The sequence below is a fragment of the Rousettus aegyptiacus genome, unplaced genomic scaffold (genome assembly GCF_014176215.1).
Source record: "Rousettus aegyptiacus isolate mRouAeg1 unplaced genomic scaffold, mRouAeg1.p scaffold_m13_p_8, whole genome shotgun sequence".
Taxonomy (NCBI): Eukaryota; Metazoa; Chordata; class Mammalia; order Chiroptera; family Pteropodidae; genus Rousettus; species Rousettus aegyptiacus.
In genome coordinates, this window is record NW_023416311.1 from 52,862,382 (window position 1) to 52,887,987 (window position 25,606).

The following is a 25,606-nucleotide window of genomic DNA, read 5'->3' on the forward strand; positions in this document are numbered from 1 at the left end:
TAACAGAGTACATGTTTTTATGGAAGAGCTTTGTTTCCAGCAATCTTCCTTTCTATTGAATCAAGAACCGGATATAATATACAAGTTACTCCTAGTCTCTTGTTTTTCCACCTAAATCATTTAATGATTAGGCTTAATTAGAGAAGAAGAACAAACTACATTCCTGGAACATGCTACAACTTCTATCTCTATTATTTAATCTCTTCTCTAAATTCATTAATATATATGTGGGTAGATTATAACATATGATTAGATTAATAAAATTTTTTTTTCTACCATGATAGGTGAAAGCAGAGTAGAGTATATTCCATGAAGTGTGAAGGTATCAACTTGACTCTACTGGCTGATGAATTTATGTGGAGTCTAATTAGAGCTGACTTTCTAATGACTCAGGCAGAGCCTTACTGTTTTGCCTGAATTTTTACTTTAGTTCTTTGATACAGCTTCCCTCAGAGGTCACTCGTTGTTCCTCTATTCACTAAGTTGATATGACCAATGAAGAATCTCACTTCTTTAATCTATTTGTCCATATGAAGTCTGCAGTACATGCGCTATTGCAATTCTTTTTTAAAGGGAAATTGTGGAATTAAGAAGTACTTACCTGTTAACATTTTAATGAGCTTGGAAATTTTCATTTGGAAATACACTAAGTTATCTGTTGTTATGGACTGAATGTCTGTGTCTCATTCTCCTCTAATTTATATGTTGAAGCCCTAACTCCCAGTGTGGATTATATTTAGAGATGAGGAACTTTGAGGGAGTAATTAAGGTTAATCGAGGACCTAAAAATGAGGCCTTGATCTGAGGTAGGATCAGTGTCTTTATACAAAAGGGCACATAGAGTCTCTCTCTCTCTCTCTTTCTCTCTCTCTCTCTCTCTCTCTCTCTCTCTCTCTCTCTCTCTCTCTCTCTCTCTTTCTCTCTCTGTTATGTAATTATACAACAAGATGGCAGCCTCCTACAAGCCAAGAGAAGGGGTCTCAGAATAAAATCTACCATGCTGGAACTTTGATCTTGGACTTCACAGCTTCTAGGACTGTGAGAAAAAATATTTCTGTTAGTCAAGCCACACACTCTATAGTATTTTATTATGGCACCCCAAGCAGACAAATACATCTGTAAACTTGTATAAAATGTGAAAATTAGGGAACAAGAGTGAGTGGCTATGGCACATGATTAGTGTGGTAATTAAGATCTTAAGAATAAGAGTCAGTCAGAACAGCTTTCCTGTTAACCTCTTTTGTCACCTCACCAGACTTTAGTTTCTTTTTTTTACAAAATTAGAACAGTAATGGGTTCTACTTAATGCATTTGATACAAGGATTATGAGTTGGCATGGCAGGCATGGCCTTAAGTGCTCAGTTAATATTAGCTATTATTACTATTATAATAACCTGAAAGTAGGCAAAACATTCTGTCAACTTTATGTAAGTGAACAAATATATTTGCAATTCTTTATAGACTAAAATAACAAATGCTACGCTCATAAAGATAAAAGCATTAAAAAGTACAAACTGGCGGTTATAAAAATAGTCACGAGGTTGTAAAGTACAGCACAGAGAATACAGTCAGTAATATTATAACTATGTATGGTGTGAGATGGATACTAGATTTTTTGTGGTGATCACTTCGTAAGTTATATGAATGTCTAATCACTATATTATATACCTGAAACTAATAAAATGTTGTATTGATCAACTGCAATTGAAAAATAAAATATTTTTGAAAGATTTGGTTCTTCGATTCTGGATTAATAATGCAAACTAAAACTAGTTTTTAAAATTTTATTTTAGAATTATATTGGGGGTAAAACACTTTATTTTTCTGAAATTCTTTTTTTATAATGTAATAAAAATGACTTTTTCAGTGTAAATTATATAGTGTGTTAGATACATAATAACATATTCTATATTCTGAAGAATAATTACCTGTTTTGACAATAGAATATTCACAAATTTATTAAAAATAAGTTCTTCACTGGCATTGAAGTCACACAGTAGGTTTGTAAACAAAGCATGTGGGAAATGCCACCTTTCCAATCAAAGCCATTGGAACAGTGCTGCTGTGTTAAAGAGCGATGATGGGATTAGAACTGAGGAGGAAAATCCCTCCAGCCGGGACAACGGTGCCAACCCCGCTCCGAAAGGCAAATCTGCAAAGGTTCAGAGTGTGGTGCATAAAAGCCTACGTAGTTACCAATCTAGACTTTTGAAGGAATGGGTCTAACGAAACTTCTGCAATTCTGTCTACTTGGAAATTCAGTGTTTTTATCTCACAACTTGGCAAAATTCTATTTATTGTTAGTAGAATTAAGAAATGCAAAAGCCAGTGAAAGAGAAAAAAACAGAAAACTCATGTTTTACATTCTCCAAATCGCAAAATTTGTAGTTGATGGTTAATCTAACACCAAAAAACAAACAAACAAACAAACAAACCCACCCAACTTTTGATAGGGATTAGAGGCAAGATTAGTGATATATGCCTACCTTGGATTTGTGGAAATGTTTCCACAAAATGTTATTAGAAATTACCCTTCCTAAGAAAGAAATTAATTGAAGAAGAATAAGACAAATAAACTGCCATCCTTGAGATTAGAAAATTCTTCAGTGAATGGTGCTCCTTAAGTGAGGGGTCTGGGCACAGCCTAAATACTAATGAATTACTTAATTTCTTCCACTCGGAAGACATGGACTTTGATTAGTGTCTGGGGCTGTTGTGAAGGAACACAGTTTATGGCTTCTCTTTCTCTAAGCTTTATAAAAGGCAAGAAACATTGGTCAGTATTTCTCACAAACTGAGTATATCTCCTCCAATTATCACAACTACAACTGACACCAAGCAATTTAGAGGAGAAACTAATTTAACCTTCAAGCATTTCAAGGTGCTTTTTAAACTACTTAATGTAGATCTAGATATCAAATGCTTGACAAAGTATTATCAGTGTCACTATAGGAACCAGAAGTGTTTTACAGAGTCCTGAAAGGTACTGACACATTTTTCAAAAGGCAAGTCCCACTGATACACCTGCTGTTAAGAGATTTCAGTTCTTTGGTGTCTATTATCCGTAGCAGTCTTCCGTCTTCATAGTTTAAGATTTGTTTCATTGGTGAAAAGAAGAAAGGTCTTTTTCTATTGTTCAATAGTTTCATTGTTTATATCAGCCTTACATACGACAGTCGAGGAGAATTTCTGTTCCATTTGTTTTCTGATTATGGCTCTAGGTCATGACCCCTCAATACTAACAGTCTAAATGCCGCTTGTGAGCCAGGGACACTTAGGGACAGATCTGGCACTACAGGGTAGGCTAGAATTGGAAAGTCAGAGTCCTATTGTAAACAGCAGTTGAGACTCTTACAATAGTTGAAACTTGTGTTTTTCAGCCTTGAGGGTAGATAGCCAGGACCCTATATTTCCTGGGGGCTATGACTTAGGATCCCAAAATGTGTATCAGTTTCACCCCTAAACTCCCCACAACCAAATTTGCAGGATCAGCTATGCTCTCCTGTGAATTCAAAGAATCTTGTTACAAAAGGCAAATATTTTTCTTAGGGTGAGTAAATAAATATAACAAATCTGAGCAAATAACAGTTCATACTTCCTTTCATGCTAAATTCCATGCACTCTAAAACTCTTTCTTGTGTTTGGGTAGAGAGCTTCACATTTTTATTAGGCCTATTTTTAGTGAATTTAAAGCAATAAAATTCACTAGACTGAGGCTAACAAATTAGTCTACAGCCATTATGCAATCTGACTTAGGGTTTCTTGACTCTAACTCAGCTAATCAGCCTCATTTGGTGAGTAGTGTGGGCAAACATCTCCCCTATGTGGGAGGTGACTCTGGGGTCAAATTATTCAGATGATTTTGTTCAGTGACATCAATCTCTCTCTTTTGTTTTCTTCAACCTTTTGTTCTGAAAAATTCCAAGCCTAAGGAAATGTTGAAAGAGTAACATAATGAACAACCAAATATCCTTTACCTAAATTCACAAATTGTTAACATTTTATAACATTTGTGTTATCTCTGTTGATTATCTATTTTTATCTACTATCTATCTATCTATCTATCAATCATCTATCAATCATCATCATCATCTATCATCTACATGATATATACCCTCTCAAATTGCCTCTTTTTCTCCCTTGAGCCACTTGATAGTAAACTGTAACATCATGTCACTCCACCTTTAAATACTTCAGTATTTATCACTAAGAATAAAGACATTTTCCCGCATTACTGCAATGGCATTTTCACACTGAAGAATTTTCAAAGTAATGTGATACACAACAATATCTAACAGAATGCATATTACAATTTTTTCAACTGTCCCTCAAATGTTTTTTTATAGCTTTAAAAAATCTAATAACAATTAAGTTGTAATATGTTTTCGGTTTTTCTTAATTTGGAATCACTTTTTTGTCTTTTATGACAGGAATATTTTGAAGAGTCCAGTACAGTTATCTTTGAATGTCTCACAGTTTGGATTTTATTGGTTGTGTCCTCGTGATTAAATTCTAGAAATTTTGTAGACGAGAATACCACACAGGTGGTATTATATATGTCCCATTTCATTATCTCTGGAGGTACATAATACTAAACTTAATCACTCGGTTAACATAGTTTGTGAAAGATTTTTCTTTAATAAAGGCACAGTTTCTCCTTTGTAAGTTAGTAAGCAATCTATGAAGTGATTCTTTGTTATCACGTATATAATGGAAATATCCTGTTTCCTAATAACCTTTCACCAAATAATTTTAGTATCAATGGCTTCATCAACAACAGGCTGCCAAATCATGATAAGAATGGATATAAATGAAAAACACATCCAGTTACTGACATGAGAGAATGAATACTTGAAGATTTAAAAAAAGAGGATACACTCCCTTACCTACTTATACTTATGATTTCCTCAAATCACCTTCCATTCATTGCTTACTAGGCACTGATTCTGAAAAAAAATCACATATATTAAGCATAAAAAGGGTCAATTTTATTAAGAAAAAATTATTTTGTAATTTCAAATTTATAGCATTTGCTTATTATTAATTCAATTTTTGAGATCCATGCACCTGTTTTAACTAACATAGTGTTGAATTTTGTTTGGTTGTTAAGTAAGAAGAAAACACTGATTTAGATAAGTCATTGTAAAAGATAGCCACTAATTGTAGAATCTCAAGATACTTTTGATAAACTACTCTGGAAGCTTGCAGGGGATATAAATGACACTTTTTTATTTTGAGTTGCATGGAATAACAATATTTCAAAACTAGCTTGCATTGCTTATCAATAAACATGTCAGATTACAAGTAATCTAAACCTAAAATAATTAGAGCTAATTATAAGATACTATCAATATATTATGAATTTGCTCGTTGTTGGGGAAAGTGACATAAGCAGGTATATCTAAATAAGCCTTGTCTGGCATGTAATTAAACTTAACCCACATCTGTTATTTTAAAAATGTATAGTTTTTGCTTGAATGGGCAGATGTAGGCTTGATTTTAAGCAAGACTAGTAGTACAGAGATAAAATTTCATTCAGTGCAATGTTCGAATGTATATGAATAGAACACAGGAAAGTTCCACATCAAAGTACTATACCAGGCAGCTTGATCAAGGCATTAAAGGTTTCTGATGTGTTAAAAGCCAGAGACATTTGATGACTCACAGGCCTTCTCTGGCCTCCTCTCTTTCTTATCTCCCCCTCCTTCTAGTGATGCTGGTAGCCTGGCTGCTTCCCTAGTCTTCTGCCTTAGGGTCCTTACATCAGCTACCCCTCTGACTTTCTCTCCTCTTCCTTCAAGTCTTCATTAAACTGCCACTTTCTCAGAAAGATCTACTCTAACTTCTTGATTCATTTTGCAGCCTCTGCTTAATTTTCTTCTGTTGAGCTTATAAAATTTTAATATACTATATAATATACTTATTTTGTTTATTTATTTATTTTTGCTACTATTACTGGAATGTATATTTAGTAAAGGGCAAGAATTTTTGTTTTAGTTGATCTCTGAATCCTGAGACCTTAGAATGGTTCTCAACATTTAATATGCACTCTGTAAGTATTTGTTAAATCAGTAAACATAATATTTTTGAATTAAGATATACATAATTTATGTATACGAAATACAATATATATTTTAAAAAGTAAAATTCAGAAAGAATATTTGCAGACTCTATGAAAATTTTATAGAACTCTAGGGTTTTACAAGCTCATTTTGAAATGAATTGCTAAAGACTTCACTCTTCCTCATATTTCTAGCAGTTAAGCGGTGTGCGGGGAGCCCAGGAGTAAGAGGGGAGAACAAACTTTTGGCATTCTTTCAAACTGTTCCTTTAAACAAAAGATGCCACAAAATTTATCACTGCTAGCTACCAGTTCTTGCCTCTCTTTTATTCAGTTCCAAATAAAAAATATTAAAAACCATTTTATTTCTCTCTCTAATAAAATTTAAAGCTGCATCATTACAAAATTAATAGAATAGTTTCCTTCCTAAACTTTCTATAGGTTCTTAGGACTGGAAAGGCCCTTAGTGATACAAATGCCTCATTTCCAGGTGAGAAAACAGTGGCCTCGAGAAGCTGTAACTTGCCCTAAGTCATGTAACTAAATAATAGAAATTAACCAGGATTGAAACCAGTCTTCTTTAGTTCAGTTGAATTCTCTCTTCAACACTGTATGAAATGACATACTCTATTTTTGTACGACATCAAGTCATTTTAAAGGAACAGCAGCTCACCAGTTTGGGAAGAGATGGCTTAGAGATAAGATCACACTTAAAGGAAATGCTGAGGTGTTCTCCTGCTTTGGAAGCCCAGATCTACGTCTAATTTGTCCAGATGAGGAGTCAGAGAATCCACTCAGACACTGTATCATCATTGTGTTTAGGTTCACATAAGAACTTTGTACTCCTTAAGAGAGAACTTTTGTCAAGGAAGACAGAAGTACACAACACTCGTAATAAGTATTGGACTTAAAAAGGGAAATATCGTGCAATTTTCTTTTTGTTGTACCAAAAAAAAAAAAAAGCAATGCTGATAAGACAGAATTAACAACATTTCAGCAGATAAGCTCTTCTATATCACTCAGTAAAATCTCTGTGCTCTGGAAGAGTTTCAATGTAGTGGAATGTGGAGACCTGTGTAGGTGAAGTTTTGAAGATTGAATACTTTTTGGTTTCCAGATTTTCATTAGTTTAATTCTTCAAAATATGTAGGAAAGGAAATATGTGTTTTATTCATTAGTGGAAGATCACTATGAAAGTTTTGTTGGGAAGAAAAACTTTTTAAGTAAACATTCAGATTTAAATAATCATTTCTTATTATAAAATTCATATTTGAATATCAAATATTTTGAAAAGAGCTAAAATAAAAACTTCAAATGAAGTGTAAGTTTGTGAAGATCCGGTCCTCCTTATGCATGATCCAGACACAGCCTCTCTGGAGTGTGAAGAAAGGCTTCAGACTGTGAGGACAGTTGTAGGAAGCAGTCATACTCAGATATGTGGAGCACATCCCTGCATTTGACCTTTCTTTCTGTGTCATCGGCCAAGATGTTGTCAAGTAAAATGTATTTTTGCTTATGGACTTAAGTAATTTTAATGTTTTCATGCATGTTTATTTTAAATACTATTTCTATTTTACCTTTCTTTCTCACCAATTTCTTTTCTTAGAAAATTAAAAATAATACATAAGTAATCCACAAGAATATACTAGGGACATTAAGAATATAACAATACAGAAGAATATGGTGAAAACCAAATATCTCATCCTGAATCCTGCTTTCTGTCCAACCCTATCCTCCCAGCCCCAACCTCTCCATTCTTCATTGTCGGAAGCAAATAGTTTTTTTTTTTTTTCTTCCAGTGGTTGAATTCTGAAACGGAAGGGAGAACAGAGAAAATATTAAAGTGGACTGTTAGAGGTGTAGATATATACAGATGCTCAGTATTCCCACTGAAACTACTGCTACTAGAAGTATATAATCATACAACTACTTTGAAAAACTGTATAATGTAACTTATTAAAGTTGACACAGGCATACCCTATTAAATGTGAGGGAGCAGGAATGAGACAAAAATTCTTGCACTTATCACTTCTATTCAACATTGTGATGTAGTTCTAGCTAGAACAATGGGATAAGGGGGGGAAAAATAAATAAAGCTGTAATTATTAGCAAATGGCACATTTCTGTATGTAGAAAATCCAAGAGTCTGCAGAGATGGTCAATATTAAGAAAATCAATTTTATTTCTAAAAACAAAGACTATAAATTTTAAAAGTTTTAAATTTAAAAACGCCATTTATAAATAGTGTCAAAAGGCAGCAAATATTTAAGAAGATTCTCAAGAAGGAAGATTACAAAACATTTTTGAAATGAGTTTAGAAGATTTTAATAAATGGAAAGATGTATATATTCATTGATAGAATGATCCAACATTTTAAAGATGTCAGTTTCGTCCAAATTAATTTATAGATTTAACATATTTTCAATAAAAATCTCAGCATTTTTACTTTGTGTAAATTAAAAAGCTAATCCGAGTTCCATGTAGCCTGATGCTCAGGGCACTATCCTTCATTAAATGCTCTCCTGCTGCCATCTTGCAATTCTTTATGATTTTTGAACAAGGGTGTTCAGATTTTCATTTTGTACTGAGCCTGTGGGTCTGAGCTCTCTTTCAATACCATCTTGATTCCTTACTAGCTTTCGGAATTTCTCAAACATTTTCTTAGGCTATAGTAATTCTTTCCTCTATCCAATGCAATTACACTTTTTATTTTGTAAGCTTTATTTAGACATAAAATTTACTCATTTTAGTGTTAGTTTAATGATTTTTTTTTGTTGCAGTTATGCAGTCATCATCATGATGAATTCTAGAACATTTCTGTCACTGCAGAAAAATTTCATGTGACCCTTTGAAGTCACTCCCTATTCCCATCACCAGCTCCAGCACTTTTTATATTTTAAATCTATTTTTTAAAACATGAATTCTTATGGTATGTGTGTGGAGAGAAGATTCTAAATTTCTCTTCAAGGAAGTCAAAAATAAGAAAGAATTTGAAGAGAACGCGCGTCCCCAAAAGGAAAGTGTGTGAAACTATCAATCTGAGCAGCCAGTAACCTTTACCCTTTTCTTTGCAATAGGGAGTAAGAGGCCATTTTTGTATAATCTCAAGTTTGACGACAAGATAGTGAATATGGTATGTTTCAATTTAGGTCCTTCTACCTAAAATGAAACCTGTTTCTCTTCGTTTTCTTTTGGATCTTCAATGAAAAAAAAAATCACTTGAAAATATTATAACCATATTGCTTAACCTCATGCTGGTACATTGTCAGTATATTGCTAAACTCGACAATAATTAGATAAATATTATACCAAGCAGGATTTACAATCATTCTTTTGATTTTAATTTGTATAAATGTTTACTTTTTCTGATTATAAAAGTCCTGGATGGTTATTTTTATAGAATTGTACAATATAGAATGATATATAGAGGAAAATAAAATTTCCAATAATTCTAATACTATATCATATTTCCTCCTGATATTTTTCTTTGCATTTATGTATTTAGTGTTTTTCATTTTTTGGTCCAACATGGGCTCTTAAATCATATATCATTTTCTGCTTCATGTTTCACATATATGTTGTCATTTATAAATATTCATAACTATACTTCGATAACATAATTTATCTGTGTGAGTGGCAGCCGACATTGGACAAAGAAAGGGCCTGGGAGCAGGGTGTCAAATATGGGACTGAATATGAGAGTGATTAACACCAAGATGTGATTTGGATCTTTCTAGATAGCTCTGTAGCAAGGTGACTCAAGATGGTAGAAATCTTCTAGACCAGCTCAATACAGAACTCTAATAATAAAGCAGAAGCTGGAAGATTATTTCAACCAATTTAATTAGGCAGATTAAAATACCCCCATTCCTTGCATATGATTAGTGTGTGTGTGTGTGTGAGTGTGTGTGTGTGTGTGTGTGTGTGTGTACTTCCATTTACTTGAAATGTCCAGAATAGGCAAACCTACAGAGACAGAAAATAGATTAGTGGTTTTCAGGGCTAGGGGGCTAGGGGAATGAGAGAGTGACTGCAAATGGGTGTAAGATTTCTTTTTGGGGGTGAAGAAAATGTTCTAAAATTTGATAGTGATGATTGTATATTGTGAATATACTTAAACATCACTGAGTTGTGCATCTTAAAAAACCTAATTTTATGGTATATGAATAATACGTATTTCTTAATATATTTACATTACAATACTTATTTGTACATTTCTGCCCCTAAGAAATTGTTATTCCACAAAGAGGAGATCTGAACTTAATGCAATTCTTAACACATAGTAGGTGTTCAAATAAAAGGTTACCGGTGAGAGAAAGAGGGAGAAATGAGAACAAAGTACCATTTTTGATCTTAATCACTGAGTAAACCCATTAATTTCTCTGAATATAGAAAATGCATAGATACATAATTTAATAAGTTCCATAAAGTCATATAAAATCACTTGGCAGGGTGCCTGACACATAATAAATATAGGGTGCCTGGCACTCTATAAATACTAGTTACTATTATTAATAAAAATGATCTGCCTCCGTATAGTCAGAAGCCTGAACACTAGCACTGGAGGCCAGGAGCAAGTCATAGCTGCAAATGGGTAATGATTGTAGTGCCAACACCCAGGGACGGGATGGTTCCTCTCTAGTCTGGTCTGCTCGGACTGTCCCTTAGGCCACTCTTCTTTTCTTCTGCAGATATATTATTGAAAATTGCAGCTCGGCCCTGTCAGTCTAAATTACATTAGGAGGATTAGGAGATGCTCTGCAAGGAGGAAAACAGGATTTGGCAATTTGATTTCAGGAAGACTCGAAAGGTCAGAGACAGAAGGCCAAGGTGGAAAGAGAAGGGCTTTGAGCTTCAGCAGTGAGAACCAACAATCAGAACAAGAATGATAGTTATGGAAGTTTAGGAGTAATGTCTTCAGTAAGATTCATCAACCGTGATAGAATTTATTTATTTGAGGAGGTGAGAGATACACTAAATTGTCTAAAAGGAATGTTGTTTATTAATTTTGCTTTTCTCATATAATTTCTAAATAAAAATAGTATTTTTGGCTCAGGAAAATCACTTCCTTATTTAGCAAAGCTCAAAAGTTATTTTCAATGCCCCTTAGTGTTTTTCATTATTTTTGTCAAATTTTATCCAAAGCTGCTTTTAAACAGTGCTAAAACTTTCATGCTTTAAATAAAATCTGTTGCCTTCTTGTAAGCAATTGACAATCATGTAAGAAGTTAGTGAAATAAATACACATGTGAGGTGTTCTACAATACATTTTCACACAGTCACTTGTTTTACACAATATGTCTTTTTGTTGGTTGCTCGCAGATGAAAATTTTTTTGTTTGTTTGTTCTTGTGTTTGTTTTTGTTTTACCAAGTGTAGTTCTAAATAAGCAGACATGTAACTCTGAAATATAACCATGTATTCTTGTTCATTAAGTGGTTATTATTATGGGCTTGGCGTCTGACCCTGCATGAGTTACTCAGCATCTCTAAAGTGCAATTTCCTATAAAATCTAAAAAGTAAAAATAATACTTTTTATGTAGTTCTTGTGAGGATTAAATGAGAAAATGAATTTGAGCGTTAAGTATGGGACTTTGTGAATAATAAAATTTAAAAAATCTATTTAAGTGTGCGAATGTGAGAAATAGCCCAGCAGGCATTGTTTTCCTGATGGATTGTGTTTATATGACTGTGCAGGAAGATTGTAAACATCTGTGCTTTGGTTACCATTTTCCTGATTTATTTAACCACTTGGATTTTGTCAACTATTTTCAACTAATCGCACAAGAGCAATGCCATCTACGTTACTCAGATGATTTCTTCAATCCATTAGAAATGCCCGGGTGAAGCATTGCGTGACACTGGACATATTAGGCTAGAGGCAAGGAAATTTGAGCTTTCAAATTTTGAGTCTCTTTGAGTGCTTCTAAACTCCTATGCACCTCAGCTCTGGTAATGGAAAAGTTGATCATTCTCTATATACACACAGAGAACGGGAAGAAAACTTCCCATAATCTTTCCACCCAATGATAACCAATTACCCTTGACATTTTGATTATATTCTTCATTATGATGATTTATATACATGTCTATATAAACATGTATATATAGATGCATACATACATATATGTGTAGTTTACAAAAATGAAATGATGTTGCATAGTGTTTTGTCACATGCTTTTTTTACTTCATTTTAATGTTCTACATGATCCTTTTAAATAGATGTAAGCAATCTATGTCAGAAATAAAATGTTATTTTTTTAATCTAATTTTTGAGAGTTACTTTCCAATCTTATTACTATTTTTAAGAAATAACTTAAACAGCCTTGAGCTATAAGGGAAAATTTTGAAAGGAATTGAGCAAGTATCATCTAAGCTCTCTATTCTAGCAAGGTTATACCCATAAAATAATTGCATTTGAAATCACTTAACAGCATTAGAAAACAACACAAGTAATAAAAAACAAGCTTCCAAGACAAAATACATTAAAACCAGAAGTTACAACCTACACTGAATAAAGGAAGTAGGCAATATAGACACATGCTGAATTTCTCAGTACAGGTAATTTCTGCTTTGCACAGTAGTATGGGACTGAAAATGACATTGCAGACTGAAACCATTCAAATACTCATAATGAATTATGGAATTTAAGATTCTTTCATGACCTTTAAAATTTTCTGTCAAACACTGGAAACTCTCTTACCTTTTATATAAATATTGGTTATGAATATACTGTATAGTGAAATAGAAAAAAATATTAGCACATTGTAATGTAAAATGTTATGAACACTGAGGATTCAATGTTTTATTTCTTTGTAAAAAAACTTAATAAAGTAGTTTGAACAGTGCTGGCTTAATTTTTCTTGTGTGTGACTTATGATGTACACAACACATCATTTCTATGCCTTGGCAAATTTCTATTAGCTTCCGACATTTTATCTTTGGCTCTTTCAGTGTTATGAAGTGTCTCTGAGAGTGACTTCAACGGGAAGTGTTTTGCCAGCATTAGGCATTTCCTCTGGGACACCTTCATCCTGTTTGCTATAATTTCTTCCCTCATTTATAAATTTGTCATCTCTAAGCAACTCTGACTGCACAGCCTCTCTAAAGTGGCCATATCAAGATTCCCACCATCATCTATAGCTTTTATAAGTCCATGTTTAATTTTAATGTAATTTCCAGCATTATTATTTTTCATTTCTTTGCTGCACATGCATCTTTGTTTTCCAACTCTTTCTTTCAATTATCCATTTTCGTACAATGTCATGTGAGCTTATCACCTGGAGACAAGGAGGCAACACAACTACATGCTTTGCTGTTTATGCATGAATTGAGCAACGGATGTGTGGTGACCAATCACTGAAAGACTTTGAAAAAAGTGACATGATTAGTCATTGATCAAGATATGCCTGTTATTTGTGTAGTGATTTGTGGAATGAAGAGCTAGCAGCACAGTTTGTACTTTATGTTATTACTCAGTGTTAATATACCATGGTAATGGAAATGTGAACCAGGTTGCAAAGGACCAGTGTTATTTAACCAAACCATGCTAACGGAACCAGACCTATGCTGGCACTTTACGGGGAATCATGCTCATTAGATGGCTCAATGCAATGGGATGGAATCTAGAAACTGAATTTCCTCCTGTTTCTCTGAAGCCACAGCACCACTGAGCTCACTGATGATTTCAGTCTAATTCGAGAACATGATTGTTTCCTCCCATTCTACCCCAGAACTTGCCAGCCTCACACGCTCCACTGCCCACACATGTACCTCATGGACTGTGGCAAAAAGAGGCCCAAGTCCTGCAGGGCTAAGTCTCTAGGACAGTTTCAGAAGGATAAATCTTTTAAGTCAAGGTTAGGTCAGTGATGTTGAACACAGAGTGGGGACTGAGGGACAAGGAGCCAAGAAAGTTGAGGAATTTATAGCCAAGTCTGTAAATGAAGAGGATTGATGCTAACTGAAGACAAAGAGAGGATTCATTGGAAGGAGGGTGAAACGGTCTTAGAAAGTAGGGGTTGGGGAGTTTGAGGAGGTTTCTCACAGGTCTTGATACACTGTCCCAATTATCTTTGCACCACAGTGTCTGTCACATAATAAGTCCTTAAATGAAGCAAAAAATATTGTTGGGATTTCACCACAAAGGCAAGCATTTCTTATTAATATTAATTTTGAAAAAACACTACTTTCATAAAACTTAGTTTAAATATGACCAACTATATAGGGCATGCAAATAAAATAGATCAAAGATGAAAGTTAAGTCCAAAGATATTCAATGAGAAATTTATTTTTTTCTCTCTGTAGTTGATTATTTGTGCTTGTTTCCACTGTACTCCAAGTAGTCAGGGTGATCTTTTGGAAATGTAAATCATGTCATGTAGTTTTTTGCTTAAAATTTTCTAAAGGTTCTCACTGCCCCACAAATAAAATCTAAAGTGCTTCCCATGACTCATAAGGTCGGTTCCTGATTCTTAACAAATTTTCTGACCCTATCAGTTACCCCTAATCCTTCACCACTCTCCCCTGTCCTCTAATATTCTTTAGTTATGTTGACATGTCTTTCCATTTCACAAATATGCCAAGCTAATTGTGGTCTTAGGGACTTTACTTTTGCTGTTGCCTCTCTTTAGTGAGCTCAATCTGTAGATCTTCACATGAAAAACTCTAAGCACAGTATCTAACAGATGGAAAGAGTCGTGTTATTTTTTATAATATTGTTCTCTGCAAGTTCTTCTGTTTTTAGAATGTCCTATTTTTTTTTTTTTTTTTTTTGCGTGGGGAGGAATTTCCTCACTTTAATGTGTTTTTGGGGTAAAGGATGGATGATAACAAACTTCCCTATGAGAAAAAAGATGGAAGGTGTGTTTGCATCAGTCAGAATAAACTAGTTATGCCCCAATAACAAACAATCCCCCAAATCTCAGTGGCTTAAAACAACCACCAGCTTAAAAAACAAAGGTGTATTTTTCACTTATGCAGATCGGCAAGAAGGTTCTACTCATTAGAGAGATGCTAACATTTTATGAAACTATAAACTCAACATGAAGTTTGAGGGCTTGCCATGTCAGAGGAAGATAAGGATAGAGAATAGAGCACTGCCAATTAAATGGTTTATCCCAAAAATGACACAAATCGTTGCTCACATTTTAATTAACTATAAGTCTGGATCTGCTATCTCCTATCTACATTCTCATATTTTTATTAGGCCTTGATGCAAGGGACTAAATTTTTTATTGAGGCTTACGAAATAATTTTGGAGTACTTTTAACATTTCAGATTCCTAGATTTCACCTTCTAAGATTATGATTTAGTTGGTTCGGGATGGGGAGGGGTCGGTCATCCAGTTATTTGCATTACTTCTAGTTAACTCAGTTGCAGATAATTTGGAGACCACACTTAAAAAATACCTCTGGAGACTAGAACAATGGTTGATCTGTTGTAAGTGATGAATAAATATTTTTAGATTGACTATACAATCAGGGTTCTTTTATGAATAAGGATTTAAAAGAATGAATCAGTAATTTAAGTGAGAATTTATATATGCTAAATTTCATTAGAAAGAAGAGGAAAGTCCAAAGTTTTATCCATTTACCCTAAAATAACTCCCAACTTCTGGGAGAAGGTAATGGTGGGACTATGTTTCTTTCACTTTGTTCAAGTCATCAAGTTAACCCACACAGGATCCCAGCCATGTCTTATCTCTTATTTAGGAAGAAAGCCCATGTCGAAGGATATTAAAACAAAAAGTGAGTGAGTTTTTTGATTCATTCCATTTGAAAGAAACTATGGAGAAAGCAAATGCAATCTCTTGTAATTAGAAGTTACTTTAATTGTGTGACTCACAGCCCACATTTCTTTGACAGTGACAGATAATAGTCACTTTTTTTATGCTGTATTAAAAATCCAGTGGCAAATAACTTCAAAACCCCAACTAAGTGGGAACTAAACTCTTTGTCACTTATATCTGCAGTATTTTCACACTCTGATTACAGAATAATAGCACTAGAAGTTAAAGATCATAATGGTGTCATAGAACATAAATATATGCTTTTGAAATGAAGTTAATGTTCCATTATGATAGATTACCCATCCCCTTGAAGAGTTCAACTATTTAAAAAGCAGATCTGTTGAATTTTCAATAATCAGGCTTTTCTCTGAAAGAGAGCTTCAGGCTGAAGGTCTCCATGGGTATGTACCCACAAGCATTATGTTTTGGTTCGTAAAATCTGAAGGCTTCCAAAGTATTAAAACTTTCATGCAAAGCATTCAGAAAACAACAATACAAAAAAATTGATGCTTGAAATACCTATTAAAAATTAAGCTGTATCAGATTCTATTTGCATAATTGCTGTGAGGTCTTGCTTTAATAGTATCCTTCTCCTCTGGGCAAGTTATTCATAATGTTAGCCTATTTTATATAGGCACTTATACCTTGGAGTGTGGACTAAAGGGATGATAATAAAAGAATATTTGTTCAGTTACTGTCTTGCTGAAATTATTGGTATATTTTTTTAATATTTATATTCTGACCAGTGAATCTAAGTATCTTGGCTGGGAAGTAAGTAGGTAATTTTGCTTTTGCCTGAAAGTGGATCAAGTTTAGCTGATACTTCTCTAATAGATGATAACAAACTAAAAGGGCTGAAAGATATGCAAGAAAATCACATGTACTTAAAAGCTTTGTTTTCTTATGTTACTGCATGATAGTGTATGCCTTTTCTGGAACACATCTGAGAAAGCAATGTGCGAAGAGGACTCATGGTCTTCTTTCCTGTAGATTTCTCTGTAGTATTGTAATAAAATGGCTTTGTCCATTTAGAATATGCTGTGAACAATAATAGTCATGAGTTATATAGTAAGGAGATTATTTATGATGTGCTTGTTAATAGGCCTCACAATAGTATTGTAAAGCACAGAATGAGATTGGAACTGGGAATCAGAAATTCTAAGCTGTCTATCCTGCTTGGGATCTTAGTGTGGCACTTGACTTTTTTTTTTTTTTTTTTAATTCGGGTGCAAAATTGAGCTAATCATATGCCTCAGCCACAGCTCATTATAATTACTGGTCCTGTAAAAGCCCCTCTCTTTATCTTATTTTATTTCTATTTCCATGTCTATTTCTTTCTTTCACCTCGAAAAAATAACCTAATGTGTTTATGTATCTTTGTATATGTTCCTGAAAAATGTGTATTATTGTTTTGTGCACTTTCATATTTAATTTTCATAATTGGGGCTAGATTATAAATCTCAGTTGCTTTTTCCTTGTTTCACTCAGGTTCTATTTACATTTTTTGTATGTATTTCTACTTCTTAAGGCTGCTTGTTGCTGTGTCATTCAGTTGGATCTGTATAGTATTTACGCTTGCTTTTTAAAAGTAAAATTTTGGTTGTCTTCTCTGAGGTTCATTATTTATTAATTTGTTCATTCCCTATCTCCATCTTTCTAATAATCAAATATGTTTTGTAAGTGAAGATCCCAATGGACCAGGATGAGGGCAAATGAAGGTCTTTAATAACATTTTCCAGTGAGGTTCTATAATGGCACAGGAATACACAACTCCGATCAAGGAGAAGCCTTTCCTCAGTAGACATGATATACATGAAATATCCCATACTACTCTTCAGTCTCCCCTGTACTTTAATTCTAAATATAGCCTAACCGATGTTATGAAGTTATCTTTCAGAATGCTCGCTTTCAATGAAATATAGAAATTGCATGCACAGATGTGGGATCAGGGATGCATAAAGAAATACATAAATTTAAAATAGCATAAAGCCAGAGAGTCCTAGAATCAGACCATCTTGATGCTGACTTGCTCAGTCATTGCACATGGTCATTAAATGACTCTACCTTTTCTTTCTTCATAGATCTTGGGTAATAACCCAGAGTATCTTGAGTTTCTTAAGGAAAAGTGATTATTACTATTAAGTAGAACCATTTCCTGTTCGCTTTTTAAGATCTTTGGGACCTAATGAAGAATGTAAACCAGCCTGATGAGGACTTGCTCCTGAGAGCACTGGACCTCCGCCCTCTGGAACTGTGCCAGGAGGCTGTGTGCTTAATCTGCTCAGAAATCGCTCCTTTCTGTCTGTCACTGAAGCCTGAACACACACCAGGAATTAGGTACTAATTAATGTCAACACATTACAAATGAAAAAAGAAGGGAAATTGCTTGGACTCATTCCTGAGGAAATCTATAGCAGTTTGCTTCAGTTAAAGTTAATGTGTACCTCGGGGCAGAATTGAACCAAATCATAAAATGCTGCTCATGTGGATAAGTGACCTGGAGGTGACCTGTGTGAGCTTCTTGACCAGTATTTGTTTCCATCTTGTGTCTATTTTGTTAGGATGCTGCTTACACCATTGGGCGATCTGTTTGGGTGCATCAGACAGTCTAAGAATCCAAACTACTGTTTCATAAGCAATCCATTATAGAGTGCTTATAAAAAATCCTAGGAAATAACTTTCAAAATGGCACCTTCCTGATCTGAATCATTGTTGCTTTATGGACTTCGATGAATAGCTTTTCCAACAGTGGAACAAACATTGTTACATGGATCTTAGGAAGTCTTCCTCTTTTAATTAAAAGCAGATTCTGATATCTTATTTTTATGGTTATAAAATTAGGAATTGGATGCTAAAATCCAAATAACCACTTTGTGTAATCATGATAATAAATGTGTACCTCTATGTCTTGTATGATCTACAGGTATAAGATTGAGTCCAATATGTGAGATACCGAGATATCCATCGGGGGTGAGTCTGCAGTCAGGAATGGAAGACTCATTCTGTAGAAAAAGCTGTTAGAGTTGCAGCAAACCAAAAGCGGGTTCACTTTTATGTTCATCATTCTTTAGGTTTCCCTATTATATTTTTCCCTTTTAGGGGTCGTCGATGTGCACTTTTCTAGATTTCACTTGAATAAGAACATACAGGCTTAGACAGTTAAGCACACTGCTTGCTTTGCGCAGAACTTCAGCTCACTAGAGAAGACTCTATGCTACTGAATCTATCTCCATAGCTCAGCACAGCAAATGGCACACAGGATGGGCCCAAATTACTGAATAGGTAAGGACTACAGAGTAATGCAGACATGCCTGTAATGTCAAGCCAAGTTACGACTATATTAGTAAACTTTTGATGAACCTGTTTTAGTGGATAGACTTTGGAGTTAAAAACCTCTAAATTCCAGTCTTGACAACTGTATGGCCATGGGAAGTACTCCCTTACACTTTCAATGTTCTCATCTGTAAATTAGGGTTAATAATAGGCTAGTGGAGAAGAGGGGAGAGGTCTGTAGTGAAGACTTATTTGACCAAATTAACCCCAATGATTTTGTTTTAGTTAAAAAAAATTAAGTTCTAGGAATATGAGATCTTAATCAAATACTGCCTTGATTGTCCTCTAAGTTTCCCCCCTAAGTCTTAATATGATAACTGTAATAAAAAGATTTAAGAGCATGCATTTTTCCTGAGCACCTAGCACAGATTACATGTAAGTCTTAGTCTATGTGCTGTCGACAAACCACACTATAAGGGATAGATATGGAAGAAGATGCAAATAGAAATGAGGATTATTAAGAAAAGTCTGTTTGAAACTTTTTGGCTCTATCCATGCACTAGTATTCCAGCAAATAATGTGCATAATTTTCATTGTATTTTGATAAAGTCCTGAAAGGTAAGAAAGCCGAAGGGAAATAAGAGCAAAGGAACAAATAACAGAACTCGTTCTGGGAAAGTAGTAGGCAGACTAGCACTGGACAGAGAAGGCACCGCCAGGGGGATTAATTCATTTTCTAACAGCGATTGTATTGGAGGAGGGACTTTAAAAAAAAAAAATCAATAAATGTAGGAGCATAAGACACACTTTGAAATATTTAAAAGCTAGAAGAAATAGATGTTTTGGTCCTTTTAAAATTTAACAGACTGATACCACAAACTCATCAAATGTCTTACAGAGCACCCTTACAAATGAAAGATATATATTAAACCCATTAAAATGGCTTCCTATGTGGGGGAGGGAAAATGGGGCCAAAAGGGAATAAATACATAAATGTGAGGAGCCTCGTCCAGATTACTGGTGTTTGAGAGTTCTGAATTGAATATGAATAATTAACTTGACTCTCTGCACCTGGGTCCAACAAAAACCCACCACCGCCACTACCACCAAACCAACAATTAAACTAAAACACACTGTGTAAGTGTACAGGGTTTTTATGGGAGCCATTTGCATTTCATACATCAGGAAATGATGCTTTAGGCTACAGAGTGCCTACGACTCCCAGGTACAGGTGGTAGTGTGTATGTGTACGTGTGTGTGCTTTCCTGTGACTAAATTGTTATGAAGAGAAACGGAGCCTGAGAAAACTACTTTTGACTGATTTGGTTTTTGGAGTCAGGATATTCACTTCCCAAACATAGTCTTTCTTTTCAATAGAAGTTCTCCTTAACTTTCCCATGTTTTTTTTTTTTGCATGGAGAGTGTATGTATGTGTGTGTGCACACATGTGCATGTGTGTTTGCATAAATCTTTGGAGTTTACAAATAACAGCAGCAATCAATTTAAGACCAACTGATTGTAATGATTGAAAGCTGCTGTAGCAACAGCAACAACAACAACAACAACAACAACAAACCAGCACAACAATGTGCACTCCATTAAAATATAACCAGATAAACATTTGCTACAAGCTTGAAAAATCTGTCTCCTTTACCAGGTTGAATAGGTTGAAATCCATCCACAGTTAATTAAAAAGAAAGGATGTGAGGATTTGGCTGAAATGGAAGACAAAGGGAATTAAAATACGATTTTTCAAAAAGAAATGTACAGGGATGCCAATGCAGGAACTCAATCATAAATGTGAATCATTGGTTTGAACATCAGAAGATTTAGGATTTATAAATCTGTCTCTATACCAAAGGTATGGAACAAGTATAGTACATGCCTCCAATGGGATGATGTGATTGTGGTCGTAAAAATATCTCAAATATTGCATTATATTTTTTATGTTTTATATTCTTGACCATTTAGCTATATATCATTTTACTTCATGTTTGGAATGTTTAAGATAATGTGACAAATATACATAGAAGCATGTACGTGTTGGTGAGCACATACACTCAGCCTCTCTGCACTGCTATATGACCAAACTTTCCTAACCGCTTACTTAATCAGAGATTCAAGTTTTTGTTTGTTTGTTTGTTTATTTATTTTTTAAGCATTATCCCAAAACAATTATGTCAAAATCTGTGCTCCATCCATGTTTACAAGCAAAACAAGGCTGGGCCTGATCTTTGCATTTTGGGCACCAGGCAGCAGCTACTTATTATCTTCCTTCACTGGAGTGTTTTCTCATTGATTGCATTCCTTTTTTGACTCTTTTTTCATAAAAGAGACCGAGAGAAAGAGTATGGAAGCGGGGAGAGGAGGGAAGAGAGAGAAAGGGAGAGAAAAAGAGGAGAGAGAGAAAGGCAGGCTATCATTAAAACCATAGCCACACACACCACTAACAGACTAATGGATGCTGGGGGTGGAGGAGGCAAACTCCACTAGCAAAGCCAGAAGTCACCTGCCTACCTCACTTTTGTGTGTTCACAGCTACATGTCAACCGAGCATTGGATAGTTTTGCCAAATTGCAAGTTTCCATAAAGAGTTCCACTTGCAAGGATTGTGCTAGGAATATAAATTGGTGCAGGATAGACTTTCTGAAAGACAATATGACAACAGCTATTAAAAATCCTAAAAATTTGTTTGCCCCAGACGCGAGAATCTATTTTTAAAAATTATTCTAAAAAAGTTAAGTTGGTACAATGTAGCCTCATTTTTAATAGTACATTTTTTTAAAGTCCAAAAATAGGAGAGTAGTTAAGTGAAAGATTTTACATCCATACAATGAAAAAGGTAGCCTTAAACAGCCATGTTGTAAATAAAAAATATTTGTCATGGTGGAAAATGATCATAAAATATTAACCAAAAGAAGAGCCCTATAAACTATTTGAATAGATGTCTATTTTGTAAAATAGAAATGCAGAAATGTTTGTAGGGACAGGAAGAAAATTCAGCAAAATGAAAAATATTATTTTGCTTTTTATGCTTTTTAATATTTTTATATATTTCCCAAATTTTTTCTTTGCTTTCTTATGTGATTGGTATAATCTCATAATTGCTACTAAAAATACTCATTAATATTCAAAAGCCTGTCTCTCTGGGTTTAATAATTTGGTTCAAGTCAGAGGTTATGTCCCACATGATGTATTGTGAGTCCTGGGATTGGTTCATTCAAAGGGAAGACCCCCACAGCTGTCTCAGACTTTCACTATTTGGAGATCTTGAGTGTAAATGATGAATATGAATATACTACATTCTTAAGGAATAATGGTTCTCCCCAGGTTTGCCATCTTGTTTGTCACCCATAACCAGATACCCATACTATAACACAAATTGTAACAAACTATGAATTCATGAAATGAAAAGGACTATTATTTTGCTGATAATGAGGGGGGAGGAGGTCTGAGTTTAAATTGCTTTGGCAATCAACTCTGTGTTTCCTGATTCTGATGCAACTGAAACCTCAACTTTCTCATATTACAATGGTTTATATAATATATTTATAGATACGCACGGAAGTATATGATAAAAGTGTTTTATGGTTGGAGTAAGCAAGCAGCTGGATACCACTTTGTTTGATTTGTACAGAAGAGTAGAAGTTCAAACATAAACTGAAATGACTACCCCTTTGTTTAGCTATCATAGACTGTTTCTTTATCATGATCACATGCAATCCATTGGAAAATTGAGAGGCAATAACAAACATAGCACCAAACTCCATTATAATAAGTATTGTTCTAGAGTATAATCCCTATACTGGTATCTCTTTAGATTCAAGGTAAAGGGAACAGAATCTTATAGTCCATTTTCTGTTTTTGTTTTTGTTTTTGTTTCGTTTTTGTTTTTTTGTTTTTTCTTTTTTTGCACAGGGATTGCTTAAAGCACACTCAAAATGTGTTGGAAGAACACTCACACTCAAACTCACACTCAAAGGCTCTCCATGGCTGTGAGGATAAATAATAAACAACAAATCTGTATCTCCCACACTTTACTCAGCAGCCCTTAAAACCAGAGTTAATAAATGGCATACATCCTCTGACTGTTACCTTATATTTGGCAAGAATAAATAAATTAAATTAACACATTTAATGACAAAAGTAACCAAATAATTTTGAGTCTTGGACTGGACCTCATATTATTTAATGTAAAATGAATGAAAACATGTTTTTACAAACCAATTGTTTTTCTACAGGTACTTAGAAAAATTCTTTGCTGATGTTGATAAAATCTTTTCTACCTTTGTGAACATGGCCAGTCATGTTAGAATGCTTCCAATAAAGAGATTAAGAGAGTCAAACAAGAACCCCCCAAAGAAACAATGGGAAATATTGGGATTTCAGACTTTTTGCATCACTTCTCTGATTTCACACAATAAAGAGCATAACTCGTTCAAATTAAATCGCCTAGCATTGATTGTTAGAGATCAGAGAAGGCTGTTAATTTAAGGTTTTATCAGATTACCAAACACTTGCAATGTTTGATTGACGATTTTACAGCTGGTGTACTGAAATATATTCTGCTTAGCAACTAATGTTAAGCAGAAGAAAATTTTCTGACTATGTCATGGTTGTGAAAACAGGTGCAGGGTATCTGGAAAAAATTTAACTCTGAAGGGGAGGCAAAAGTGATCTTCAAACGAATAGCTTGAACCTAAAGAATGTTATTGCATATAATAATAAAAGCAAACAAAACTTTCTATTTCTAAAAGTTATGTGTATTCTAACAAAAATAAACTTAGCTTTCAGCTACCAGGGAAAACCCAATCAATAAATTGAGTAGAATAATTTTTCTTCAAAGATTTTATTTACGTCTAAGAACACTTTTATTATCATTAAGTAATCTATGTTATGTTTTGATTCTTATGCACTAGAGGTGGGTAAGCTGGTTTACACAATTTTTTGAAATGTTTACCTAAACATAAACTGTAGGAAAAAATTAAGAAAAATTGGAAGGCATTTTTATCTTTTTTGATTTTGTAGCAACTATATTTTAGTCTCTTTAATTTCAGACTCTTTAATGAACAAAATGAATAATGGCCATATCCTCAAAGTAACTAGAAACAGGATACTCCAGGGTTATTCTGATGATCTCTAAGATGTATTGGAAGCCTGACTTAAGATGAGTGACAATGTAATTCTCAGACATTAGATGGTATGGAAAATGTTAGCAGTGGTTCTTGCAACTAAGAATTCAACTTGTTCTTTTATTTTTAACCCAAATGTAAATTATCATGCCTCACATTACATCTTTTTTTAAAATTACTTTTGATTGATTCTGGCAGCATGGGCTTAAAAAAAAAGTATTTTTATTTTTAGTTAAAACTAAAACTATTTAAATTAAACCTCTAGTGTAGAAATACAAAAACTTACCTTTTGTTGGTTTGAAAATACTGGAAAAATGTCTTTTTAACATTTAATCAGGCTTGGAGGTCATGAAATGACTATATTCGAAGTTATCACCAGTGAATAAAAATAAACTCCCTTTTAAAGGTTTTTTTCACCTCCTGATATCTTCCACCTAACATTTTTCAGATTTTGTTTTCTCCCCTAGAGTTATTCCGTTTTGACTCAAACGCAGTTATCAGCCTAGTCCAGAAGCTCCCAAAGAATGATTTATTCATTTAGTGGCCTCTGTCTTCTTTTTAGGCAACCTAAGAGGAACAATTGTTGGGTCTCTTTTCTATGCTATTCTTTAGCTCAGTGGGAATGAACTGGCCTCTGCACCTCTCAGCTGAGCCTGCCTCTTTTTAGTTCTCCCAATTTAGTGTGAGAGCACAAAGAGGAGTGATGAGCCTGGGATATACCTTCTCCCACTCAGAGGTGCACAGCTGGGAAGAAAGGCAGGAAAGTTCTGCTCACAGACCACACAAAGTACTCCCCACCAGGCTGCAGCTGTGACAAGCCAGCAATTCTTCCCTCGACACCTAAGGCACATATTTCATAGTCTAAGAATAGATGTGCTTACACTGATCAAGAGTGGGGGAGGTTGACAGAATTACCCTCATGTGGCTGGGGCTCAGATGCATAAAGATGTCAAGAGATCTGGTTTTAATTGAACTGCAAGCTTTTGCGATGCGGTATTCTACGAACAGGGCCATTTTGCCTTATATGGTCAATAACATATGTTTTGGCAATATAAAAAACAAAACAAAAAACAGTAAATATGAGTTATAACAAGAACTTATCAGGAACTGCAGAGAAGAGTTATAACTAGTGAACACTACGTAGAAACATGATATCTATATTTTTGATTGTTATACGGACTTAATATGCCAATTAAAAAATTATTCCACAATTAATGGCTGTTTTACTTGCTTGTAGTGAGGTGATTCCCTTAGAGATAGATTTTTCTTGTGATCAATTTGTTAACAACTGACAAAATACTTTAGCATTTTTGATTTTCATTTGGCATTAGGATTACTTCTTTGAGAAAGT

General features: G+C 34.3%; 1 long non-coding RNA gene across 1 annotated transcript in view; it reads right to left on the reverse strand.

Moving 5' to 3' along the window:
• LOC107498888 overlaps positions 1–24,988 on the reverse strand; it is a 40,693-nt gene extending 15,705 nt beyond the window's left edge. Inside the window, exons 1-2 of the long non-coding RNA XR_001594147.2 lie at positions 24,542–24,988; positions 4,887–4,946 (exon numbers count right to left, since the gene is read on the reverse strand). This is a non-coding gene — a long non-coding RNA (uncharacterized LOC107498888). The remainder of the gene's footprint in view (positions 1–4,886; positions 4,947–24,541) is intronic.
• Positions 24,989–25,606: the final 618 nt, after the last annotated feature.